The sequence below is a fragment of the Clarias gariepinus genome, chromosome 22 (assembly GCF_024256425.1).
Source record: "Clarias gariepinus isolate MV-2021 ecotype Netherlands chromosome 22, CGAR_prim_01v2, whole genome shotgun sequence".
Taxonomy (NCBI): Eukaryota; Metazoa; Chordata; class Actinopteri; order Siluriformes; family Clariidae; genus Clarias; species Clarias gariepinus.
In genome coordinates this window covers 999,719-1,026,894 of record NC_071121.1, presented here as the reverse complement: position 1 = coordinate 1,026,894, position 27,176 = coordinate 999,719, and the positions used below count along the sequence as shown (strand labels likewise).

Sequence of the window (27,176 nt, the reverse complement as noted above, 5' to 3'; positions counted from 1 at the left end):
GATTTATTCATTTTTTTTTATGTTATACATATAATACAGAAAATGTGTGTGGCCAAAGAAGCTACTTATTGAGTTTATGGACATAGAAGTGACCGGTCTCGCTTCGGCCGTTTTGGACAGATGACTTTATATTTTTCAGTGTCTAAAATTGGTGCTTGTAAAATTAGAAGGTTACGACCTGTAAACATCTGTCTACAGGAAGCTCCGTCCACTTTATAAAGCTCTACTTAGCTGAATGGTGTCGTTCTCATCACGGTCGTGTCCTCACCATACCACAGGTGTAGTTTTGATACCCATGCAGTCATGAATCACGGTCCTCCTCCGTGCCTCGTCTCTGAGCCAGACGCAACACACGTCTGCAGTTTTAAATCAAACTAAAGAGTTAGAAATAATCAGGTGATAAACGTAATCAGCAGTAACGCAACTGAGAGACAGGAATCATTTCGATGATCCTGATTAGAGATGAAGGCGAGTCAAAAATTATCCGCACTCCGGTTATCTTAAACCTTCTCTTGGCCGCACCGTCTCATCAGCACTCTAGTGTGAGTTACCTGACAGAAGAGCAGCGTGCAGAGAGAAGTGTTTTGGGTACTGAGGTCCGAGTGTGTACCTGGTGTTGGTGGTTTGGAGATCTACAAACTAAATGTGGAGCGACACCCTAATGAAGGTGAAAGTGTCTTATAGAAGATCGTTACCGGTGACGAGACACGGATTCATCACCGCGAGTCTGAGAGTAAACGGCAGCGTCTGGAACGGAAGCATCCTCAATCACAGGCCGAGAAAAAGTTCAAAAGTCGACCATCAGCTGGAAACTGGACCAGCGCTTACAGTTTTCTGGGATTCTCGGGGGCCAGAAGTATTGGAACCTCAGAAAAAAGGTTGGACAATCGACAGAGTCGTTACAGTGAGATGCTTAATGAAGACTAAACCTTGGACTGAGCGTCTTCCCTATAGTCCTGATCTCACTCCATCACTCCATCTCTCCATCACTCCATCACTCCATCACTCCATCACTCCTCCACCTGTTCGTTCCCCTGAAAGCTGCCCGATTCACACAGGAGAGTCACTTCTGATCTAAACATGAGCTGGTTGAATCCAGGTGACGTCTAGAGCACCGTTAGTTCCCTCTGAAACAGGAAGAGATGTTTTTCCTAAACTCCTTAAACAGCAGCCAATAGTGTTTGAGATGCACCAAGCCACGCCCACAACTCATCTAACACTTATACCTCTCACAAACTCCGCCCACTTCTGAATAAATAAACTCCATTCTGTGTGTGTGTGTGTGTGAAGCCAAAAACACTAAGAAATCATGTTTACTCTTAACTGTGGGCGGGGCTTAAACAATCAAGAGCGTTTCATTGGACGAACACAAGACGAGCGTGGGATGACTCGTCAAATTTATTAATTTTTTTCACGGACTAATCAAATCACCTATTTTAATTTAAGTGTGTGTGTGTGTGTGTGTGATTTCTCACACAATTTTAAACACAGAGCTGAGACGCAGAACAGAACGAGTTTCCACTGAGATTCCTGTATTTACACTGAGAAAGAAGAGCGGAAGAAAAACGGAAGCGTGTCCGGAATATTTATCTGTCCGGCAACGACATGTCACACACACACACACACACACACACACACACACACACACAGAGAAAGCTAAAGTATTCAAATCACATTCTCAGTCCTGATGGAGCAGACACGCTCACAAACCCACAGGAGCATTCACAATGTGCTGTCTCACACACACACACACACACACACACACACACACACACACACACACAGTCCTGGTGGAGCATCCAAATCACATTTATGCCTTGCCCGTCATCCATCATTCCTGGACACAAAAGACACGACAGAAAACTGCATGGCAACACGCTCTCTCTCTCTCGCTCTCTCTCTCTCTCTCGCCCACTCCCTCGCTTTCTGTCTCCGTCTCCATCACACACACACACACACACACACACACACACACACACACAAACACACGAGAACAAAAAATAAGGACAACATAGTGTTCTTTGTATGTTTATTACATCGCTGGTGTTAAATCAAATGTCACTTTAACAACTTCACTTTAATTAAATATCTCTCTCACACACACACACACACACACACACACACACACACACACACACTCTCTCTCTCCTGTTCGGCGGGGGTTCAGTGCCCGTCTCTTCAGGGTGAGCTAATTGGACGAGAAAACTGTTTGGCTGCAGAGAGCCGCGTGAAATCCATATATTATCACCACCATATGGTACGAACTGTACACACACACACACACACACACACACACACACACACACACACACACGGCAGAGACAAAGTGCTAGAAGTTTCTCAGTGTTCACAGATCCTCCATTCTCCCTGCCCCTCCCGCTTCTCTTTCATCTTTTTGTGTGTGTGTGTGTGTGTGTGTGTGTGTTTTGAAACTCCTCTCGGTTCTGCTTTTCGGTTTCTGAACCTTCTTACCTTTATTTAACAAACCTGGGGATAAAATAACGTTTGTCTTAAGTAGGAGGGGGCGGAGTTTAGATCACTTTTTAAAATTTTTTTTGATCATAATTTTTCTTTTACAACCATCACTTACAAGTAAATAGTAGAGAAGTAGTGAAGAAATAAATAGAAATGATAAGATTAAAAATACTGAATATTTAATGTTTTTGCCTAAATCTAGCTAAAAAACTATTTTTTAAAGAAAAATTTTAAAGAAAAATTTATTTTTTTCAACTATCATTTACATTATAAATAAATAAATAAATAAATAAAAGCAATAATGTAAAAAAAATAATAAACTGAATAAGTGATTATTAATTTTTTTTTTTTCAGATTATCCTTTAAAAATACCTAATAAAAGCTAAAGTAACATTAGTATTAAAGGGGACGGGGGGAGGGTTTGGATTCTAATACAAAAATTAAATTTTTTTTTTTAAATAATAAAAAATCTATGTTTACATTTTTTGGTAATTTTTGATATTTCTTTATTTTAACGAGTCCTGTATGAATCGGAGCACACGACACACACTGTAAATGACAATTTTACATTTTTAACACCGAGCAGTGCGCCCAGTCGTGTGTGTGTTTAACCAGCGCGGTTCTGTATAGCTACTATTTCAACAGAAGTGGAAAAAAAATTAAATAAATAAATCTAACGTTTTCATTGTCTGTAAACAATCTTTACACATTTCATTAACACAAACTATTACATTTCCATTTTGTTCCCTGATGCGCGTACAGTAGCAGTAACACGTGCTAGCTAAAATCAATACGTTAACTTTTATATTGAACTCAAAACGTTCTAAGGCCACGTCAGCATGTCACTAAAAGGGGGCGGAGCTTCCGGCTTGGTCAGTCCGGTTTAGAGAGAACGAGCCGCCTCGACGCTACAGCTGGGAATCGTGGGATGACTTTTAATTCACTCACAAATATACAACAAAAAAAGACTAAACGCTTCTAATAAATGCTGCTGAGTGTTTAACAGTCACGTCTTGTTCAAAGCAGTAATCTTTTTGCTCTACATTTCAGTCCAGTAGGTGGCGGCATTACACAAACCACTTATAAACGCCAAAGGAAGAAGTGATGAAGTGATGGTTTCGGGAAATTAACGCATTATGTTTGTATTTTCTGCAGAAGCTGTAGAACATTTTCGAAGAATTTGTAGATAAAATTTTGGACGATTCAATTTTTGTAAGTTTACTGAAATTATTTCACATAAAAATTTATTCAAATTAAAGGGTTGATTTAAATGGATTGATGGGTTTAGTCTCAGTGTAACCAGGGTTTTCCAAATCGTTACACAGATTCTCTTTTGAGCGCTCGTAAGTCGTAACACCCTCACGAGGCGCGGAACCGAACATCTGAGCATTTCCAGTAAAAACGTCTCTCACATGCAGTAATGACGACAAGAAACGCTTTAATTTTAACAAAAAGAAGGAAGTGAAGATGACAGCGGGGCGAGTTGTGTATGTCTGGGAATGAAAGGATCAGAGCGATGGGAAAGTGTGTGTGTGTGTGTGTGTGTGTGTGTGTGTGTGTGCGAGAGTGAAGGAAGAGAACGCTGCCCTCCTCGTTAACTCAGCTGGATCCTGTTACACCAGCAGACTCTGAGCCTCGACGCCCCCCCACTACCCCCCCCCACTGTGTTTGATCGCTAATGAAGGGAAACACGAGAGGGTGGAAGCGGCGCTCCCCTCCATCTTTACCGCGTTCCTCCTCCCTCTCATACAGGAGGACCAGCAATTATGTTTAATTTTTTTTTTTATAAAAACCACTCCCCGCTCCTCTCCCTCTCACTGTCTGTCTGTCTGTCTCTTCCTCGCTCGCCCGCTCACTGCCTCGTCTCGTCCCTTCCCCCATTCCATCTCTCGATCTTTTTCTAGCACTTTCCATCTCGCCTCGTCTCTTTTCCTCCATGCTGAGCTGCACGCATCCCTGCCTCTGAAAAGGAGATGGAGAAGAGAGAGAGAGAGAGAGAGACGGGCGTTCCTGTTCAGCTCCTCCTTTCCATCTCGGGGTCAAAAGTTTACCGTGGTTTTAATTTCACCTTTCCTCAGCCAATCAGAGCACGGCAGCGGCGGTGGCGGCGGCTGCTGGCGAACTTTTGCACGCTCGCGAATTAGATGACAGCGATCCGTTTCGTCTGGGTTTTTCCTCCCCTCCTTCTTCTTCTTCTCCTCTTCTTTCTTCTCTCTCCTCCTCCTTTCTCTTTCTGTCTTTTTTTATTCTAAACACCCCGCTGCACATTTTCAGCCCCCTCTTTCTTTATGCCCTCCCTCTTACTCGACTGCACAGAAATTTTTTTTTTTTTTTTTGTACTTGGATTCTTTATTTATTTTAGGTATCAGTAAATGAGACAAAAGACTGAAACAGAGGGAAGAGCTGATTGAGAGGGGGGAGCAAAAAATAGGGGAAAAAGAACCCAGTAACGGGGGTGGGGGGGTGGTGGGGGGATAAATGCAGAAAACCAACAATCCCCCTGAGGGAGACGCCGCACGCTCTCAACGCTCTTAATCTGCATCTCCTCCTCGTTATTTATGAAAAATGTGTGGCGAACACAATCCCGGCCATTAATCAATACGTTTCTGCTCTCCAGCCTCCTGTGTGCTCATGTATAATCAGCTCGCAATTAGGGGCGGGGTTAATTAATCATCAATTACACGGAAATCATCAGCACCGCCACGGAAACGGCGAGAGGGACAGAGAGGGAGAGGAAGCGTGATGAATGTGAGGGGGCCTCACTAAACGCCATCTCCACGCTTACGGAAATAAACCCCCATGACACGCTCCGCCCACATCCGGATACAACGGGATCCTGATTCGGTTTCATTCTGGTGTGAACACAAGGGTTTTATATATATATATTAAACGCAGTAGGTTAAGTTGAATCTGATTGGTTGAGATGTGTTTGTATATTAATCTATAAAACTATAAAACACTTAATAAGCTTCTCATCTGTGATTCACTCTCCGACTACCGAACAGGGAGGACACCAAAGAAGGACAGGATGAGGATACTCAACCTTACAGAATGGGATTTCTTTGTATTAATAAGTTAGAAAGAGAGTTCTGCTGTACAGAGAGACACACAGACATGTACGCGGGCTTCAACCTCAAATAATAATTATAATAATAATCATAATAATAATAATAATATCACTGATTACATTAAAGATCAGCAGATTATTTTCTCTACAAACTCTTATGCTAGAACGAAAAAAATAAAAAACCTTTTATTTGAAAAACTTCACACTAATCATCTGTTTGTCGGTTACGTTGCTTAGCAACCAAAGCTAACCCTTAACAGTCTACACGGCACCGATTGTGAGCATTAATTAATAATGAACTCTTTACTCATGCGGCTAATTGTTTTAAATCTAACAGGACTGCGTTATTAAACATGATCAGATCAATAAGAGGATATTCACTACCTTCACGCTGCTTATGCATTTAATTAGCGGCTAGGTCTAGATCATGAAATAAAGTTAGCCAACAAGCTATCAAATACACAAACACAATGTTTTTTTGGATAATAAATTATAATGCGAGTTCACCTGAACATAAATAAACATGTGACATTCCCGTAACAATGGGGAAGAGAAACGCCAGAGATTTCATTTCTTTCTTTGCTTGATGACGATAACGTGTACAAACACAAAAAGAGAAGAAAATCAGCGTGTTTGTAAAACGAGGCAGACGGTTTGAGAGCCTGAGTGTTTGACGAGTGACAGCGATGAGCTCCACGCGTCCTGCAACACCTCAGCATGCAAATTCCACAGCTGCGGAAATACTAACTCCGTGCTAACTTCCCCTCAAACGCCAGACGCTTTGCATAAACAGAAGTGGCTCCTAAACCACCGGCGTCCGAGCCGAGCCTGCACGCTCACAGAGACGGAGCGGGACTGAGAAACCCTTCCCCGTTTCCGCACGTAAGAGCGTAACTAGCCACGGCGGCGGCGTCCTCCCCGAGCCTCCAGTCTAACGGGACAGATCTGAGAGCAGGTCCAGTGGTCGAGGTGGACGCCGCATCAGAAGCTTCACTTCAAAGCCTCCACAGATGGAAAGGCCAGAACACACCGGCGCCCCCTGTCTGAATCATTCATGAGCTTACGCTCTTCTTTAGCAGGCGTCGGTCCAGCGTTGTGACTTCACTGAGAGCGAACGGAGCAACACCTCGTCCCTGCTTTTCTCTCGTTACCAAGTGTTGATAAATCGCATCTCTAAGACCCGACTTACAGAGAACCATCACAACAAGTTTCCCCTTAAGACTTCAGGTAAAGCGTGTGTGAGGGATTTGAGCCTCATTCCTGAGTGAAAAAGTTTTATGTACAAAAACTGTACTTTCACTTACACGGACTCTTTTTGTACTCACTCTGCGATCACACGGGTTGCCAGATTACACTGATAAAATCCCACCTGGGCAGCGTTGAAACCGCCGAGGAACCGCGCAAAACTGAACTTCATTACTAGAACCCGAGTCAGCTTAATTAAACATAAAGTCTGTTTCACTTAATTTACCCTAAAGTTCTTTTAAAAAAACATGTTTTTTCAACACAAGATGAAAAAAGGAGAGATTTTCTTTCTTTCTTTCTTTCTTCATACACAGCTGTTTAAAGGAAGAAAGTCAGAACTTTTTTTCTTCTGAGTAATAGTGAAAGAGGAAAATAAGCCTCATCCTGCAATTATATATATATATATATACTGTATATATTATAACAACTGAGTACTGGACATTTTATCTTTAGAGTTTTATTTTTAAAAACACTGAACCTCCTGCACGATTTAATTTAAGTCTCTACTGGAAGTGAACAAAAAAATAAACATTTTTAAGCCTTTGTCTGCCTTGTTTGTCTAATTTTGAAATTTGAAGAATGATCTGAAGTCCCAAGCCCGGATCTGATTCTCAAACCCTGATCCAATCTTAAACTTAAACCCTGACCCAAACCATGAGTGTAAGTTCTACAGGAAGCAAATAAAAAAGTGTTTTTAATGTTTTTTCTCAGTCTTGTTTCTGATTATTTGAAGAGCGATCTGATCCATGGCTCAAACACAGAGCTGTTCAAATCCGAGTCTCAAGCCCTGATCCACTCTGTGCTTCAAACCTCGATCCAACGCAAATGCATGACTCAACCCCAATCCGATCGCTCGTTCAAACCTCAATCGGAGCCGATCCGATCTCATCCATAACACAAACTCTATCCGATCATAACACAAACTCCCTCTCTCATCCGTCACTCAAAACCCAACCCAATCCGACCCAGGCTCAAACCCTGACCCAAACCGTGGCTCGAAACCCAACACGATCTGATCCAAACCCTGAGTTTTGTGATCTGTTGCCAGAAAGTGAGCATCAGGAAACTAAGATACAGCTTGTGGGTGTGGCCTGCCGTGTCAGGGGGCGGGGCTCTGGGTCAGGTACATCGGTGTGTTAAACACGTACACGTCTGTCAGTCATTCGTGAGACTGTCAGTGGATCGTGCTCAGCTCAGTGTGTGTGTGTGTGTGTGTGTGTGTGTGTGTGTGGTCCCGGAGAGAGACTGCTTTGGACCGTGATCATGACTGCAGCTTCACAAACCGTTGCATCAACAGCTCTGATATCAGCGGGGTTTAGAGTTTCATACTTAAACACCACCATGCAGGATCAGACACGACGCCGCGATGCTCCAGACGACGTCTCTGAGGAGTGAGCAGCCCCCCTACCCCCCCCACCCCCCCCCCCCGTCTCTTTATTCATGTACCTGCATGTAGAGTTAGAGGAGAGTGCATTCTCCACAGCCCATTTCTCGCGGCTCTAATGAGGCCTGACGGTTCTGACGCGCTGTAGACATGACAAAAAGGCAGCGCGCCTCCATTTTAGGGGAAAAAAAATAATAAAACAGAAACAACAACAACGCACCTCACAACATGGACATTTTCACTACTCTGTAATTTTCCACTGCAAACCAGCGGTCACGCTACGAGCGAAATATTTCACCCTGATTATTAATGAGCTGCACCACCGAGCTGCTGAGTGCCGGGTTCTGATCGGTCAGAATCCAGCTGCCGCACGTGGTTTCCATGGTAACGACAATCCCGGCAAAGAGGGACGTGAACCGCGGAGACGCCGCATGAACGGATTTACGCTCCTGATGTGGCGAGGAGATGTTTAACGTTTATGGAAGGAGTCTCCAGTTCCAGACAGATTTTAGGAAGAAGATTTTTCCCGCCATTTTCTTAATGTTATGAGAGAATAAAGAGAGGTGACTTAAACCACTGCAAACTGAAGTGGACACACCTTACACACGGCTCAGGGGGACTGAGAAAACTTTTAACTTGTTGGTGTCCGAGCTCTAGCCGGGGATCATATGGGAAAATGAAGGCAGTTCTTACTCTGAGCCGTGTTGTTATTCTGCACCAATTTTATTAAAAGTCCCACTTTGACTCGAACGCCACAAACTCAAATCTATTTGAAAAAAAAAAGGTAGAGAATAAGAGACTCTCATGCTCTGTGCTGGAGATCTCTCACTGTGGGACTCCTGCAGTAGTGGTGTGAAAAGTTTCATTCTCTCTCCCTCTCTCTCACACACACACACACACACACACACACACACACGAGCGGTGTCGGGTGTTGCAGAAATCGGAGTGCTCGGTCAGAGCTGAGAGAAAAGTTCACACAGAGTTGAAGTCACATCTGGGAACGTTTTGCCGCTGAAGCGCCCAGGAGGAGCAGAGACCCGTAAACCGAGCCGGTTCTGATTTTCACCACGGAAAACGAAACGAAGGCGGCGTGTTCCTGCCGCGCCACCCGACACTCGCCAAGCGCCGTAACCTCATCCACACACCGCCGTCTACTGTACTACAGTTCCTCCATCTCCTCCTCCTCACTTCACAATTATTCACACACACACACACACACACGACGTACAAAGACATCACTGAGAGTAAGGAGTCTCCAGTGCGAGTCAGAGGAGTTTACACTCTGTAACGTGTGAGAATTCTAAACCTCTAACAGCGCCGTGGAACAAACACTCGTTTATTAATCAAAAAACAAAACCAACAGAGAACACTCGTCTATTTAGACACAGAGCCATGATCCCATCCATTAAGACGGATGGACAGACAAACTGACACATTAAGAGACAGATGGCGATGAGACAGTTAGTAAGAAAGACAGTGAGACAGACAGATGAGGATGGGTTCCCTGTTGAGCCTGGTTCCTCTCGAGGTTCCTTCTCAAGCTGCTTTGAGACAATGACCGCTGGTAAAAACGCTATAGGAATAAAATTGAACTAAACAGAGAAAGAAGGACAGACAGAGACAGATAGACAGAGAGGGACAGACAGATTGAGAGCTCAGTGTCTCCATATAAACCCTGAGTGCTGCTCTGAATCCAGAATCACTTCTCCGTTTTTTCTTTCTTCACCTGTCACATCTTTCTTTCTCCTGGTCTCTCGCTTCCTCTCTCTCTCCGCCTCTCTGTCTCCCCGTCTCCCATCCAAGCGTCGTGTGTGCGTGTGCGTGTGTGTGTGTGTAGTGTGCCGCAGGTTCGGAGCGTTTCTGGAACGAACGACCTTGAGCCAGCATGCGGGAGTGCGTTACCATGGCGACGGTGCTTCACACATCCAGGAACAGCTGGATGCAAAGCACTGAGAGAAATGTTTGGCGGGAGTCGCCGCCGCGGTGGAGGAAATAAAATAATCATCTGAAAAAGACGAAAGAAATGAAGACAAGACGAGTCCCGGCTCTTTCTCTGCCTCAAGGACGAGGCCGCACTTTAACAAACGGCTTTAATTTATTAATGGCCTAAACGAAGAGACTTTTTTCAGCGAAGCAGATGTTAACCGGCTTCATAAACTGTATTATTATTATTATTATTATTATTATTATATGATGATATAAAGACAGAAAGACCCGGGACACGAGTTTAAGCTGAACGTCACTCCGTGGTCACGCTCAGAGGAATCCGATCCGAGTCAGATTTTTGTACGACGTCCTGACGGTGCAGGTCACGGCTGAATGCGGTTACGCAACAGAGAGAAACAGCTTTCACACACTCGCGAGATGATATCGCTGAAATAACTCTCAGATTTTATTATTTTTAAAGGAAAACACAGTTTGAAGGCCCCACACACACACACTTGCACCGCTGTGAGGGGACACATTCCCTGTCCCCTGTCCCCGTCCACGTCCCCAATAAAAGTGCTCAGAAACTGAACTGATGTGGCCCAACGTGTAGCTCCGCCCACAAAAACCTCACAGAGAGCCGAGATGAGTTTAAACAAGCTTACTATACACACACACACACACACACACACACACACACACACACACACAGTGCATCCAGAAAGTATTCACAGCACATCACATTTTCCACATGTTGTTATGTCACATCTTTATTCTAAAATGGATTAAATTATTTTTTCTCAGAATTCTACACACAACACTCCATAATGACAACATGAAAAAAGTTTACTTGAGATTTTTGCAAACGTATTAAAAATAAAAAAATTGAGAAAGCACATGTCCATAAGTATTCACACCCTTTGCCATGAAGCTCATAATTGAGTTCAGGCTCATCCTGTTTCCCCTGATCATCCTGTTCCCCCTGATCATCCTTGAGATGTTTCTGCAGCTTAACTGGAGTCCACTTGTGGTAAATTCAGTTGATTAAACATGATTTGGAGAGACACACACCTGTCTATATAAGGTCTCACAGGTGACGGTTCATGTCAGAGCACAAACCCAGCATGAAGTCAAAGGAATTGTCTGTAGACCTCCGAGACAGGATTGAGGAAGGTTACAGAAACATCTCTGCTGCTTTGAAGGTCCCAATGAGCACAGTGACCTCCATCATCTGTAAGTGGAAGAAGTTCGAAACCACCAGAACTCTTCCTAGAGCTGGCCGGCCATCTAAACTGAGCGATCAGGGAGAAGGTCCTTAGTCAGGGAGGTGACCAAGAACCTGATGGTCACTCTGTCAGAGCTCCAGAGGTCCTCTGTGGAGAGAGGAGAACCTTCCAGAAGGACAACCATCTCTGCAGCAATCCACCAATCAGGTCTATATGGTCGAGTGGCCAGACGGAAGACACTCCTTAGTAAAGGCACATGGCAGCCCGTCTGGAGTTTGCCACAAGGCACCAGAAGGACTCTCAGACCATGAGAAACAAAATTCTCAGGTCTGATGAGACTCTTAGGCCACTCTCCACATTTTTTGATATGACTCGAGAAGTCCTGCATCGTAAAAATGAAAACCTGCCGCACTTAAAGCCAGAGGAGTGATCCTAGGCTCGTGGCGTTCTTCACAGGATGTGTCAGATCTTTTAGCACAAATTCTTGGAGATGATCAAAATTTACTCATCAGGAGAAAAAAAAAAGTAAAAAAGGGCAAAGGACAGTGAATTTATCTTTAATCCACGCTGATGGACTGAAGAGGAGGGAATGCAAGCTGGCGCCAGCGGGAAAGAAAACCCAGAGAAGTCAGGAAGAACTGAAAAGGAAACTAAATGAGAAATCTCATTAGATCTCAATAGAAAGATAAACTAAAATTTCCTGCTGTAGCACTGCTGTAACCCCCCGCGCGCATGACCCGTCCCCCCAACACACACACACACCTCCATCCATCACTCCTGACTCCTCCATCAGACCACACGGGGCTCGGCAGCGCGGCCGTGTCTCAGCTCACGATTTACTGACCCGCTCGCTGCTACACCAAACAACAGGGGCGCGGACACTGCTAATTGGACGGGTCACGAGTTTACGACGCCCTCGCTAACGCGACAAACTGGCGACCTTCATGACCGCCAGACTTCTCTCTTACGAACAGATCCTCTCGAGTTCCTGTAAGACCTCTTAGAGGAGAACGCGGATCAGGATGGAGAAACCAAAACACTGGAGTTTGTGCTGTTGGTTTATATTGTTAAACACGGTTGCTAAGCAACAAACAAAAACATAGCAAACATGAGTCACTTAATGAAGCTTAAAACTCGAAATGAGGACAAAACTTGATAATGTCATTTCCGACTTCTGGCTTGTTTAAGTTGGACACAGACATGAACTCTTCATCGTTGGCGCTAATAATGTCATGATGTTTTTAGCGTCACAGAAAGTTAACGCTGCTCTTTAGGTGGACTGATCCAAAGCAAATACTTCTCATATATAGGATATTTTCACTTTAAAGTGTAGAAGTTTGTGCGTTTAGTGTTGGTGGAGTGAGTAGCCTTGTTGTTATGACATCACAGGCTAAACCTTGGAGGGAATAACGAGGCATAAGATTTAGCTAAAATTAACTGGAATTCAGCTTCAAGCATTGGGACTAGCCACTAAATTTCAAACAGATGTAACAGTAAAATACTATCAGAGGAACTTTTAAGAATTAAACACAGAACTTAAGAGCCGTAGAGCAGGTTTCAAAAAAGAGCCTGAGAACCATGGAGCAGGTTCCTAGAAAGAGCCATAGAGCGGGTTCCTAAAAAGAACCTGAGAGCCATGGAACAGTTTCTAGAAAGAACCCAAGAGCCTTAGAGCAGTTCCTGGAAAGAACCGGAAAGCCATAGAGCAGTTTCTAAAAAGAACCTGAGATCTGTAGACCAGTTAATAGAGAGAACCCCGAGAGCGGTGGAACCCCGAGAACTCGAGAGCAATGCCATTTCCAAAGAACTCCTTGAGGAACCATTTGTTCCAAGCGCTGCATTATCTTTCTCTGGAACTGATTTGTTGTGGCTCTCTTGTCTACACTTCATAAATAACGTGGAGGAGCGTGGAATGCGGAGAACTTTGAGAACCGTATGGAGATAAAGATGAGACGGTAATGTTCTCTCTCCATGTCTTTCAGACAGGATGAGAAAAAAAAACTCTATGATGCGTATAACCCCAAGTCACCATCTGACATGAACATGGAACACAACAAGCAGGACGCTTCTCCAGGACGCTTCTATAATAATCCGCCGTAATAAACACTCAGTGGTGTGTCGCGCCGCGATGCAACAAGCAGGTTTAAAAGTGGGATCTGAACCGGAATAAGAGCAGCGTCCTGCGTTAGAGAACACTTTAATAAAGCGAGAATGAGGAAAGTGGGTGATTACACTTCATTAATATCTGCCTGGAGCTTTGTACAGAACAGTTGATAAATAAAGATAAAATATGACAAGTGCTCCGTCGAGAAGCATTAGTCTCGGTCTGAACTCACAGCGGGCGCTATGCCGCGCCACTTTACATCCTCTTAACTCTTACGGCACACTCGCGGTGGAGTCTGAACATATTTGCATAAAGTGAGCAAAAATAAAACCTCGGTCATGAAGCACAAAAGATCAGCGCGACAGGAATGAAAAACGGTCTAACGATCTCCAGGACTCACAGACCAGACGCCCGAGAGCGCGCAGCCTGCCATATGTCTGGACTAACGCTGACCCGGGACCTGCAGCGGCGCTCGATGGGGCGCTAGAGCTGGGAATCATGTGCAGGGTGATTCGATTCTATTTGATTCTATTTGATTATAGATAGATACATAGATATAGATAAATAAATAATTAAATATTTCCGTTCTATGTATTATCTGAGTCTGAATGATATTTTATTTTGAAAATTTTTTTATTTTTTTTGAGAAATGACTGGATTCTCTCGGTAACCACCTGTCTCGGCTGCCTAATAAACACCACGTACCAAAAATATGTGAACAAATCGAGTCTGCCCCGCGAGCGTCATCTCATGATGAAGACTGAAGCTGAGAACTCTCACTGCTCCGCTCTGTGTCTGTGACGTCTGACGTAGAGGAGGAAGTCCTAGCTACGATTAAATGTTTAAATTGATGATTGTCCCAGAACATTCACTATGGACCGCGCATGAGAGCACAGGAGCGCACGTGATAGTACAGCGTGGCTGCGTTCACTGTATATAATAAACACACACACACACACATTCTGTTGGATCTCTCAGGCTGATACAGAACGCCTAGCAAACCAGGACTTTACACTAATGTAATCATTTCATACTTTGGTCCGAACTACAAGTGTGAACACACCCTTAATCTCTTTTCAACATCAAAACATGCAAATCCTTGTTACTGATCGGAAGGTCGCCGGTTCGATCCCCAGCTCCACCAGGTTGCCACTGTTGGGCTCCTGAGCGAGGCCTTCAACCCTGTCTGCTCCAGGGGGCGCTGTATCATGGCCGACCCCGCGCTCTGACCCCAGTTACGCTGGGAAGAAGGAATTCCACTGTGCAGTAAAGTATATGTGACAAATAAAGGCTTAACTTAGCTCAGTTTCCTGTTAAAGTCAGACTGTTAGAAACTCTTTGGACTGATTTATTAGAGACTTTTATATGACTGTTCTTCTGTTACACATAAATATCAGCTGTCAGGTTAGAGCTAAAGTTTTAGTTTTTTTAAAAACTAAAACTTTTAAATTTTAAATCTTATAATTTTTTCCAAAAGCTTAGCTAACCTGAAAGGTCATTAGATTTCTGTGTGTTTAAATATCTATTTTGAAATGTCTTTATAGTTTTCAAACTTTATCTTACTGAAAATATTAAAAGCTGATTTAATGCGACAGTATCGACCTTTATTCTGCTGCATGCTGGAACGCAGGAGACGACGGGGTTTTCTGGTGTTCACTTTTTGTTTTACTTTCATTTTACCAAAAAAAAAAAAAAAAAAACTTTTGACCAAAGAAAAATTATCTTTTTTAGTAGGCTATTAAACTATTACAACTTTCTAGCACAAAAAACATTAAACATTCTATTCAAGACTTTTTGAACAATTATTATTATCATTAACGTGACGTTACTGTAGCTTCACGTCCACAGCGAAAACCCCTTAACCTGAGGGTTACACTTGCGAAGGTCACTGTAGAATTTCTCTCTCTGATTAGTTCGTTATTTAATTGGTCTTAAACTTGTTAGCTGTAAAACGAGCCACGCCCCCACGCTGAAACTGTTTAAAACACATCCTGGATCGGCCACGCCCACAAACGCCAAACTAACTACATTCCTCACAAGACAGGGTCGCGCTTAACTAAAATAAAAGCAGGGTTACGATAATAATCCATGAAAACTTTGATATTAAACATGGTTATTCTGACTTGAAGGTAAACAAAGCTCGAACTCTACACACTCAGACACAGACGTGACCAGTGCAGTCATTATCTTTAACTAGTGCAGGAATGACCTTCAGCCTTATCCGACAAGTGCTCACAGTGTAAATAATGTGCTTTTAAAAGGAATAAAGCATTCCTGACACGAAACATCCCAATTCCTCTCATAACTGTTAGTACGATGCAACACGTCTCCCTGTTTCTCCACAGCAGAAATGAATCAGGTTCATCACAGGCTGGTCCGTATGAGACGAGCGAAATTTTACCCCACGTTAATATCCACGAGTGTGTGCATCCTGGTGCATGCAGAGACGCCCGGCATGCAGCGCCTCCAACACTAACCACTAAAAAAAATAATAAATAAATAAATAAAGATGTGCATGAGCATGCAGAGCCTTGTCTCGTTTCGTCTCGTTTCGTCTCGGGCACCTCGACTCCTGATTTCACACACACACACACACCTGCTGAACAATCTGTCTGACCTGCCGAGGTTTAATGTGGAACAGAAGAGTCGGAGGAGAAGGGTCGCTGCCTCTTAATGAAACCTTTATGCATTAAGTCGCGATGATGAAACGTGAAGGCGAGTCTCACCTGCCGGTCTAATGCATGCATGCACCTGTGCAACCTTACAGTGTGTGACAGGGGAAAGTCATTATTACCTGCATGGAGGAGGAGGAGAACATCATGCATCATCATGCATATCATGCATTAACCTCTCTGTCTCTCTCTCACACACACACACACACACACACAGCAACATGTATGTATGTATGAAGATGGAGTCTCTTACAGATTTTATCCAAACTTTGACTTTGCAGCATTTATGCATGTTAATAACTTCTCATGCATTTAACCTGGAACTTTATGCAATTCATAAAATCAGTAAAAACAGACAGAATCTAAAGACATGAAAGTGTTAAACAGTAACTTAACATCACAGATCTCTCTAACAGCCTGGAGGAACACTTCAACATCATCACTAACGCACAGTCCACTGCTCTCCAGAAAATCAACCTTACCAGCTTCCTCCTCCTCCCACACACAGGAATAATCCTGCTACTGATCTCTGTGTCCCCGCGGTGTCCCCTGTGTGTCCCCGCCGTGTCTCCGCCGTGTCCCCGCTGTCTCTCTAGCCCAGCTCCGCTCCTGTCTCCGCCATCTTCCGAGGCTGTTTGTTTAAATGAGAGACGCTGCCGAGAGCGAGTCAGCCAGCTTGGAAGCCGACGCCGGTGCATTCTGGGTAATGTGGTCTGAAGCCGCGCGTGGCCTTACGCTTCTCAACGCGCGTGCCGTTCACAATAAACTACATGTCCCAGCGTGCACTGCGGCGTGGAGCGATAATACAGTCCTGTGGAGACTGAGAGAGAGAGAGAGAGAGAGAGACTGAGAGAGAGAGAGAGGGAAAGAGAGAGGGAGAGAGGGAGACACAGAGGGAGAGAGAGAGGGAAGGAGAGAGAGAGAGAGAGACTGAGAGAGAGAGAGAGAGAGACTGAGAGAGAGAGAGACTGAGAGAGGGAGGGAGAGAGAGAGAGAGAGACTGAGAGAGAGAGAGACTGAGAGAGGGAGGGAGAGAGAGAGAGAGACAGAGGGGGAGAGAGAGAGGGAGAGAGAGAGAGAGAGAGAGAGGTTTATTTATAGCGCTGCTCACCTGATAGATCCAGCACAAAGCCTTCATTACACACACACACTTATAACCTTCATACTCACACAGCTGTGTAACATCACACACCTACACGTGTTTACACTGCACAGCACCATCCAGTCATAGTTTACATCTTATTTATCAAAATTAAAATCAGATATTAATTTATAAATTATATTTTACCCACATTTTAAACCTTATTTATGTAACTATCATAATTATATAATTATATCAATGCACTGTGCATTTTATGTTTATGTAATATATTTATTAATTTTCATTCTGTTAGTTGACAATTATATTCCTAATTAACAGCAATAATTTATTTAACCAGAGTAACAATGTGCAAAAAATAAATAAAAATCAGCCACATATGTTGTGTAAAAAAAGAAAAGTATATCATCATTGCACTAAAGATCAATAATTACATTGATTAAATTATAAAGTTAATCAAATTTCATTTTAGGGTATTACAGAATTTGAATTAGTTAACAATAACATTTTTTATGTATTTATATAATTGTATATAATTGTATATATTTTATGCTAGTATAATAATAAAATATAAAAATATTTTTGACGGTTAAAAATTGTAAAAATAGGTAAAAAAAGGTAAATAATCTGCTGATTTTTAATGTAATCAGTAATATTATTATTATTATTATTATATTATTATTTGAGGTTGAAGCCCACGTCCATGTCTGTGTGTCTCTCTGTACAGCAGAACTCTCTGTCTAACTTATTAATACAAAGAAATCCCATTCTGTAAGGTTGAGTATCTTACGCCTTGTTTACACTAAGTTGTCCTTCTTTGGTGCTCAGACAAATACACTCCCTGTTCGGTAATCGGAGAGTGAATCACAGATGAGAAATGGAAAAAGTAGATCAAAGGATAAAGATGAAGTTTTGTCTTAAAACCACTCCAGCATGTTAAAATTCACTTATACCACTTCAGCGCTGTTATTTCAGCCAAAGTGAAAATATGAACTAATCCCAGTCAAAATATTCACTTTATCTTTTCTAATTAATATCTATTGGTGCAGGTGTTTGTTTACATTGAGACAGTAGCGCATTAGTAGATTATTTTACAGTAGATTATTAAATCCCACACATAACTGTTCATAACATCACTTTTACTCCACATTTAGATTCACTGATGGTGCAGATTAAACTTCAGGCAGAGATCTAAGGACTGCAGGAGATTCATTTAATTTTGTCCATTGGTGGATTTAAGACACGCCCACAGTTTGACACTTGTGAAGTACGCTGTCAAAACTTGTGGTTTAAAATCTGGCACATAACTGCTCATAACTTCACTTCTACTCAATGTTTTGATTTAATTTAGGCCGCAGGATTAACTCCAGGCAAGTACTGTACTAAAGGAATGCCAAAGATTCATTAAATTCTGTCCAGCCAATTTTGCATGATGCTGCAACAAAATCTGTCTGAATAGACAAACAAACTTACAGACAGACTGGTTTCTGGTCCTCAAGTGTAACGATAACAGTGTATGAGACATAAAGATATCTTAGAAAGACCGAGTTCTGACCACTGTACAGACAAAACCTTTCATTTATTTATACAGATTAATAATTTAGTGTAATAATGTGCAAAAATGTAATTAAGCGCATATTTTATGTAACTACAATATAGACATTTATTTTATTTTATTTTAAAAGCATGCATATAGCATTTACATATAATTGTTATTATTGGACGAAAGAACGAAAATGTACTTATTAAATTATTAAATATATTTATTTTAATTATTAAATTATATTTAATAACATTTTTAGGGTATTGAAAGTTATTTTATATTATATAATGTATAAAATTGTATATATTTCTATGTTTTATGTATTTAATTTAATTTGTGTTAAACAAATGCTAATACTTATAGTTATTATATTAATAATTGCTATAAATGTATGCATTTAAGATATTTTATGTATAAATAATGTATTAAATATTACATCAAAAAACCTTTTAAAATATTTTATATTATGATTTAATTCTCATGCTATTAAAAGTTACTATTATAAAATAATGCATAATTAATTATCAAAATTGTATTGTTTTCTATAGAAAAATGTAACCTATTAACTTATGTAATTTATACACTTTAGGTCATGAGTGGTCGTATAAGCATTTCACTGCATAGTATACCGTGTATGGCTGTGAATGTGACAAATAAAATGTAATAATTCCATATAAATTCCTGACCTCACACACTCAAATTATTCCTGTATTTTGTTTCCAGTACACCGGGCTGTTCTCACAATAGATGTTTTAAAACATAATTAATTTTAACAATGAGTTCTGAGAATGATGATGGAGCGTTTCTGAAAGGTCTCAGTATAAACCTCACCGTGGGAACATGTTCAGGAGTTTCAGAGAAGTCAGTGTGAGATCGATCAAGTCTGTGCAGCGTTCAGTCGTAAATATGAGACGAGACACAGAATCAGCTCCAACGTCTCACTAAGGTCGGGTTTAATGAACTCAGAACCAGCACAAAAATGTAAAAACTAAATTATTAACCTACTACAGACATAACATTTTAACATAGTCAATTTTAATTAAAAAAACGTTCCTTCCTGTTAAATCATATCTTTTTAAGTCATTTATTTTTCCATTTAAGAAATACAAGCAAGTTATGTATTTTTTTAAGTTATGTATTTTTAATAATGGGAACAACAGTAATATTATTCATTACTAAATTTTAAAGGAAGACTGAGTGTGAGAGTGTGTGTGTGTGTGTGTGTGTGTGTGTGTGTGTGTGTGTGTGTGTGTGTGTGAAGGAGAGTCTGACTGTGATTTAGAGAATAAGAGAGTGAGAGAGTGAGAATGTGAGTAGGTGGGCACTAGGACCCTGCGCAGCAGTGTGATGCAGTAGGTCCATATGGGAGAGGGGAGACGAGGGTCAGCGCGTGGACGAGACTGAACCCGGGCCTGAGCTCCCTGATACAGCCACAGCTCTCATCCTAACCCGTTACCATGGAGACGCCTCACTGCCTCACGCTGGCATCACACTCGGATCAGGTAGTGCCGAGGGAGGCGAGGGAGAGAGAGGAGAAGAGGAGAAGAAAAGAAATAGAGGGAAGAAAAGGAATAGATGAACAGATGAGAGAGATAAAAAAGAAAAAATAATAAAGATAGAGAGAAAACAGAGAGAAATTGGATAACGGAGAATAGAAAGAGTAAAGGAATGGAAGGACAGGTAGAAGACAAAAAAGAAAAAAAAGAGTAAAGGAAAGACAGGTAGAAGTCAACAAAGAAAACGGAATACACTGACAGATGGAAGAACAAAAGGGAATACATTGAGAAAAGAGAGATAAAGGAGCAAAAGTCGGAAAATAATGATGGAGAAGTGAGAAAAGAAAAAGAAGATGAATGAAAAAAATAAATGAAGAAAAAAGGGAAAGAAATGGAGAAAGAAAAAAGAAAGAAGGAGAGTGAATGGGAAATAGAGAGATAGAGTGAACAAAGAGAGTGAGAGAGAGAGAGAGAGAAATAAACAGAGGGAGAAAAGTGAAATAAACGGTGTGATAAAATGCAATGCTGGAATAGAGAGAGCAAATACAAAGGAGGCGAAAAAGAGGAAAGAACGATAGAGACAATGTGATTTTTTAAATGGACAGATAACAGATGAGAGATAAAGATCAGCAAAAAGAAAGAAGAGAAGAGAGAAAGAAATGAAGGATAATAAGACAAGAAGAAAGAGAGCTAACAGGTTAAGTACAGGTATAAGAATTAAAAGCACAATGTGTGAAATATTTATTTGTAAAAAAAAAAAATGTGACAATAAATTAACCAGATTTAAAAAAATCACAATAATATTAAAACAAACATGAAGGAATAATAAAAAGGGAGAAAAAGATGATGTGCAAAACTCAAACATACTGTATGAAGCATCAGGATCAGTGCACATGTGACTTCTTTATCAGAAGAGATTTTTTTAAAAGAGTTTTTTTTACTTTTATAGCTCAAAAGTGAAAGTTTTTATTTACTTTAGTGGTTTAAGCTACACGGAATAAAACACAGGACTGGACCAGGAAGTGCTGTTAGAGTAAATAATCAACTTCAGGGCAGGAACAGTGACCTCACTTCACATCACACACACACATACACACACACACACACACACACACACACACTTATGTCTGCCTAAATGTAAAAATGTAAAAAAAAAAAAAAAATTGTATAAATTAATTTCAATAGAATTTTTTTTCTTTAAAAAAGTATATTGTTTTAAATTAATTTTTTATTAAATTTTTCCACATTTACATTTATAATCTACAAATTTATCTGTATGAATATTAAACATGAATATTGGCTCAGGAGTGTTGTTGCATCATAAAATATAAAATCCAATCGGGATTTAGCATGCAGATGAACGGCAGAAATTTCTCTAAGGGAATTAATTACATTTTTGTTTATTTATTTTTTTGCTGTATTGGATGTTTGAAAGCCTTTTACACACACTGCACTTTTCACTTACTGCATCATATACCTAATAAACTGGCGCTTGAATGTAAATAAGTTTATTATAGTTATTAATAGTATAATGCATGGAGCACAGCTGGCACACACACACACACACACACACACACACACAGCTAATTGTGAGCTATTAGTCTCCACTCTAGCTAATGACGTGTCTTATTAAATAGAGAATTTCAAATGAGGCGCGTTAAATCAGAAAGTTCTCGCCTTTTAATGAAGCTCATTTATATGGAAATTGCGCCGCAAATCGCACGCAGATTTATGCTCGCTGGTTGTAGCTGAGTAAATGAACGCGCGGGAAAGTTTGGCGAGAATATTTCATATTTATCTAAAAACCAGGGCTGTAATGTGCGTTAAACTTTTCACGTCATTAACACTGAACGTCTCACTCGTCTGTTTAGGTTTTTCTTCCGCACACACGCACGAGTTAATGAGGAGCGCGTATAAGACGTGTCATTAGTAACACTGGATTAACATAGCGACCAAACTAACGACTCGATATAATGATTTAATTTGCTTAAATTAGGCCACCGCGTTTTCTCGACGATAGACGACAACAAGACAAAAAACAAAACAAAAGAAACAGATGAAACTACAGTAGGTGATTGTTTTCGGTTTAGTGTCACTGAAATTATTAGCCACGCTTAACATCCTGTGTGTTGTGCTATTGCAATCAACCACTTTCGTACGTTACAGAAACTCATTTCTGCTTTCAGAAAATACATTTTAAGTTTTTAAAATCTGTTTATCATCAGCTGCGCGTGCGCTAAGTAATATAAACCTGCACTACTGTCAGAGCTGCTGTTACAGAGAATTAATCAACACCTTCTGATCAATAGAACTCTGTGGTGTAACACTGATCGTTAATATAAAAACTGAGCGGTGTTAGGCTGGTAGCACAAGTAGACTTTATTTCTTAAAATTAAATTTAAAGTTCTTAATAATCAAGGACCAGATTGTGATGTCTAGACGACTGGCTGGAAAACAGCAGGTCCTGTGGGATGTTCCTGGTCTGTTGTGGTCAAGACCTACCAAAAACTGAGTATTGTCACTTTGTTACTGTACTTAAGTACATATTTCATCTATCTGTATTTCACTTGAGTCATTTTATTAAAGGATACTTTTAACTTTTACTCCATTACATCCTACAGCAAATATCTGTACTTTTACTTCATTACATTTCTGCATGGCACTGTGTTGCATCATCAGAGTGGTGTGTGTGTGTGTGTGTGTGTGTGTGTGTGTGTGTGAGACGCATCACGTAACAGGTGATAATGATCCCGGGTGACGCAGCCGAGAGCTTAGAGAGAGCTGATTGGCTGAGCTCTCTCAGAGTGGCGGGATGGGAGGGGCTCCAGCACTCTGACATCAATAGCGATGTCGTGCGAGTGTGTTATGCTGCTCTCAGCGGCGTGTGAGCGAGCAGTCTGAAGAGAAGCGCTTTACTTCAAGCAATTTCCCTCTGGGATTAATAAAGTTATTTGAATCTTGAATCTTGAATCTACTGGCGGCAAGTAGAGTTGAGAACGGGAAATTTGGGAACGCTAATTAGCCTAATCTGGACTGTGGGAGGAAACCGGAGTACCCGGAGGAAACCCACCACACACACACACACACACACACACACACACTGACCCTGAGGGGTGGGAATCGAACCCCAGGCCCTGGTGGTACAAGGCGACCACTACGCCACCATGTCGCCCACACACACACATACATAGTGTAATTTATTTTACTTTTTTTTTTTACATAAACAAATGAAAATGCATAAAACACATGATTTGTGAATTCTCTGATTTGTTCATTGTCATTCAGTAGCTGTGTGGAAACACCTCAGATTTTGTGAAGCTCTAAGGAGTTATGATGAACACCAAGTTTATAGGGTCAATGTCGCCCTCTGGTGGAGACATGCTGCACTGACAATAAAAAAACCTGCTGTAAATAAAGTTCAAAAAAGAGAAAAATAATAGACTAAAGATCAACACACACACACACACACACACACACACCAGGGCAAGGAATTCATCCTGATTACACGATGACACAAATTGTTTGATGAGCAAAACAATCTGCGGTTTAAAACTATTTATTATTGAGTGAAAAAAAGGAGGAAACAGAAAACTGTTAGAGTAAAACAATCAACTACAGTGTTAAAGTTACTGTGTGTTAAAGCGAAGTGTTTTACTTCTCATACGCCACAGACTTAGAAACCACAAAGCAACTCCTCCGTCCTGAAAATCATTAACCAGGTCTGAGAGGAACCAAAATAACAGACATGAGATCATAACGTTTATAATATTTATTTGTGCATCAGAATGAAACACAGACTTTAGTGTTTAACCCCAGACGATAGCGGATGTTCTGCTCGTCCATGGCGTTCCTCCTCAGGTCCAGTAAAACATGCTTTAGGACGCTCGTCTTCGTCTCCTAGACGTCCTGACCCTCTCTGACGTTCTCCATCTGTAATGAGGCCACGCCCTTTTCACTGAGACTGACAGTTAGTGATCAGACCCACACTTCTAGGAAGCCTCCTACGTTTAAGTTTACAGCATTTGACAACTGCTCTTATCCTTACTGTACTGTACATAATTCAAAGTCTCCATCATTGTATATATCCTTACACATGGGGTTTGAACCTGGGACCTTCCGAACCGCAGTCCAATCCCTTAACCCCTGAGTTACCCCTCCTCTTTAGGAGAGCCCATGGGTCTATCAGACTCAGAGTAGACGGTGTCTGCAGACGGCATCTTTTCCAGGTCGCTGCAGGGTAACGAGTGTCCTCACACCACACCTTAACAAGGACAGACACTGAGCTAATTAGACTACCATGGTTACCATGGTTACCAATAAAAGAACTGGAACTGACGCTTCGGTTACCTGCGGACCTGCTGAATGACGCCGTACCTCTGTATAATTTCAGTTGAGGGTCGTGCCGTGGCCAGTAACTCGTCTGTGATCCTAAAGACACAAGAATCTGATGAAAAAAGAAATCTCGGCTTTCCAACGGAGTTTCACAATGTGATGGTGGAAATGTTGCTGATTTTGTTTTACAACCAGCGACAGCGTTTCATTCTGAAGTGATCGTCACCACGCCATGATCATTAAAGACCTTAGTGTCATTCACTTACTCACTTCTAATAGAGTGTGTGTGTGTGTGTGTGTGTGTGTGTGTGTGTGTGTGTGTGTGTGTGTACTGTTAGCCAAGGAGAACAAAATCATAGAAATTCATGTTATGTTAAAATGTATGTTAACTCAAAACATTCTATATTTATTGTTACACAAACGGAGGACGCCACATCACTACAACTTTTAACGGCAATACAGCGATGAGGTAAGACGAGATAAGACGAGATAAGACGAGATAAGACAAGATAAGACGAGACAACAGGCTGAAATATCACTAATCTGAAATTAGGGAAAGAGGGCGGGGCTTCTAGGGGATTAGTTAATATCAGAGAGCACAAAACAGCTCTGGGACTGTCAATCATTCCAGAATCAGATATCAGTTAAGAGCTGTTATTATATTATTATAGTGTCTATAATAAGATCGCTCATTTGGAATATTTCAGATTTCTCAGGATTGACTCTGGACGCACAACAGTGCTTATTAAAAGTGTTCTAATTTTTTAAAGGTTTTTTTTAGATAAAACATAAAAATTTAAATTAAATTTTGTGGAGCTGACCACTGTTAAAAGCGCTAAATAAATAAAATTGAATCGAATTGAATTAAAAACAAATTGTTTATCAGTTTTTAATTGCTAAATGGCGACTTTAAGCTTTTTATTATTATGTTCCTTTTTATAATTTAGTATTAATTTACTGTCCCCTTGTGGGCGTGTCCCCCTGTGAGCGCAGGCTTCATCACTTCCACACTCCATCCTCTTTTTCACACTTGTATAAACTCCATCGTGATTCATTATTTCAGGTACCAGGAGGAGTAGCGGCGTCTGATGGAGCAGTGCGTGTGGAAGGGGATGAGGTAGGAACCACCGTGTTCTTCATCGCTGACATCATCATCCTTACCTCGAAACAGGAAACAGGGAAACTCATCACAAATGAATGTTGAATATTGGTGTTTCCTGTGCACTCTGGACCCAGAACTAAACACCACGAGGAGTGAGTGTGGAGCTGTAAGAGGAGGAGAACTCTGAGAAGTTCAGCTAGACGTCTGGGTGGCTTCAGCTCTGTGTTAGACAGAAAAACCCTGAGAGGATCTGGATTAGGAGTCTATGGAGATGACAGAGACGTCTACAACAACAAAGCAGGCTGAGATCAGGGCGTGTCTTGTCTTCCTGCCAAACATTTATTGTTTCATGGCTCCTTTTGATAAGTGAGATCGTCTAACCAAGTGAGTGCTAACTGCAGCTCCATCTTCTGTGTGGTTCCTCAAGGGTTCTTTTGATGGTTATGTTGGGTTATTGGAGTCTAAACTTATTATTTTATATTCAGGTCAGGGGAGTCTAACACAGCTGTAGTTTCACAGTCACATGATAAAACATGCTGTAATATTTATATTATAAACTTAATGACTGGTGAGGGTTCGAGTGTTTATAGCTGCTGTAACGTAAGTGACAACAGGAAAAGAAAGTGTAGCTATAAAAGTACCAAAAAACTATGACATTCATGAATGAATAAAGATTGCATTATTATTAAACTTCTGTGGAATACAAGGAAAATAATCAGCAATAATAAGGAAATAAAACTGTCGCTGGATATTTAACCAAAACAAAATCTCTAAATAGCTAACATGAGCATGAAAACGGTGATGTACGATAAAGAGCATTAATAAAAACAAAAATCCACGATCAGTAATTGTACTATAAACTAATAAATATTCTAAATAAGAAATAAAAATAGGCAAATAAGACATAAATTAGGTCTGAAGCTCTTTATACATGTACACTGGATATAATGCACATTTAATGTACTTTACTGCACTCAGAGCTGCTCGTTGTAGTTTTCATTTTTCATACCGCATGCATTTTTATACTGTTTTTAAATGTTTTTTAAATATTCTGCTGCTCTGCTGGATCTGATCTGTATAAATAGATAAATAAGTTATGTGTAAGATCAGGGAGCGTACACTGTGTTTCAGGTTTCTCATACACACGCACACACACACACACACGGATCTCGGAGTCTCAGATCTTTAAACCTGAATCAACATCACACATTAAAACAAACAAAAATAAAAAACCCCGGTTCTGTTTGTCCAGTATTCCATCAGCAGCTCGTCTCCTCACCGTCGCTCCTTATTAATATCAAGCGAAAAGCTTTTCACGTGTCATTAGTAAAGATACGGTGCTCTTTCTGACTGCTCGGGTTTAATCCCTTAATCCACTTAATTCTGAAACAGCATGAGAAAGTCAGCGATCAGGCAGAAGCAGGACGGAGGCGTAATCATTTCGATTCTTGATTAACCTACTGTAATTATGAAGTCTGGATTCTGATTGGTCAGAAGCTGGTCAG

At 41.1% G+C, this 27,176-nt stretch overlaps 1 protein-coding gene across 3 annotated transcripts in view; it reads right to left on the bottom strand.

Moving 5' to 3' along the window:
• Positions 1-16,711, bottom strand: part of LOC128510484 (nuclear receptor coactivator 3-like) — a 49,014-nt gene extending 32,303 nt beyond the window's left edge. For 2 of the 3 annotated variants that reach the window (XM_053482807.1, XM_053482812.1), the window contains exon 1: positions 16,582-16,711. The gene's annotated coding sequence lies outside the window, so the exon portion shown is untranslated. Of the gene's footprint in view, positions 1-9,897; positions 9,917-16,581 lie in introns of those variants that run through there. The other variant, XM_053482811.1, reaches the window with a different exon arrangement.
• Between the last annotated feature and the right edge of the window lie 10,465 nt (positions 16,712-27,176).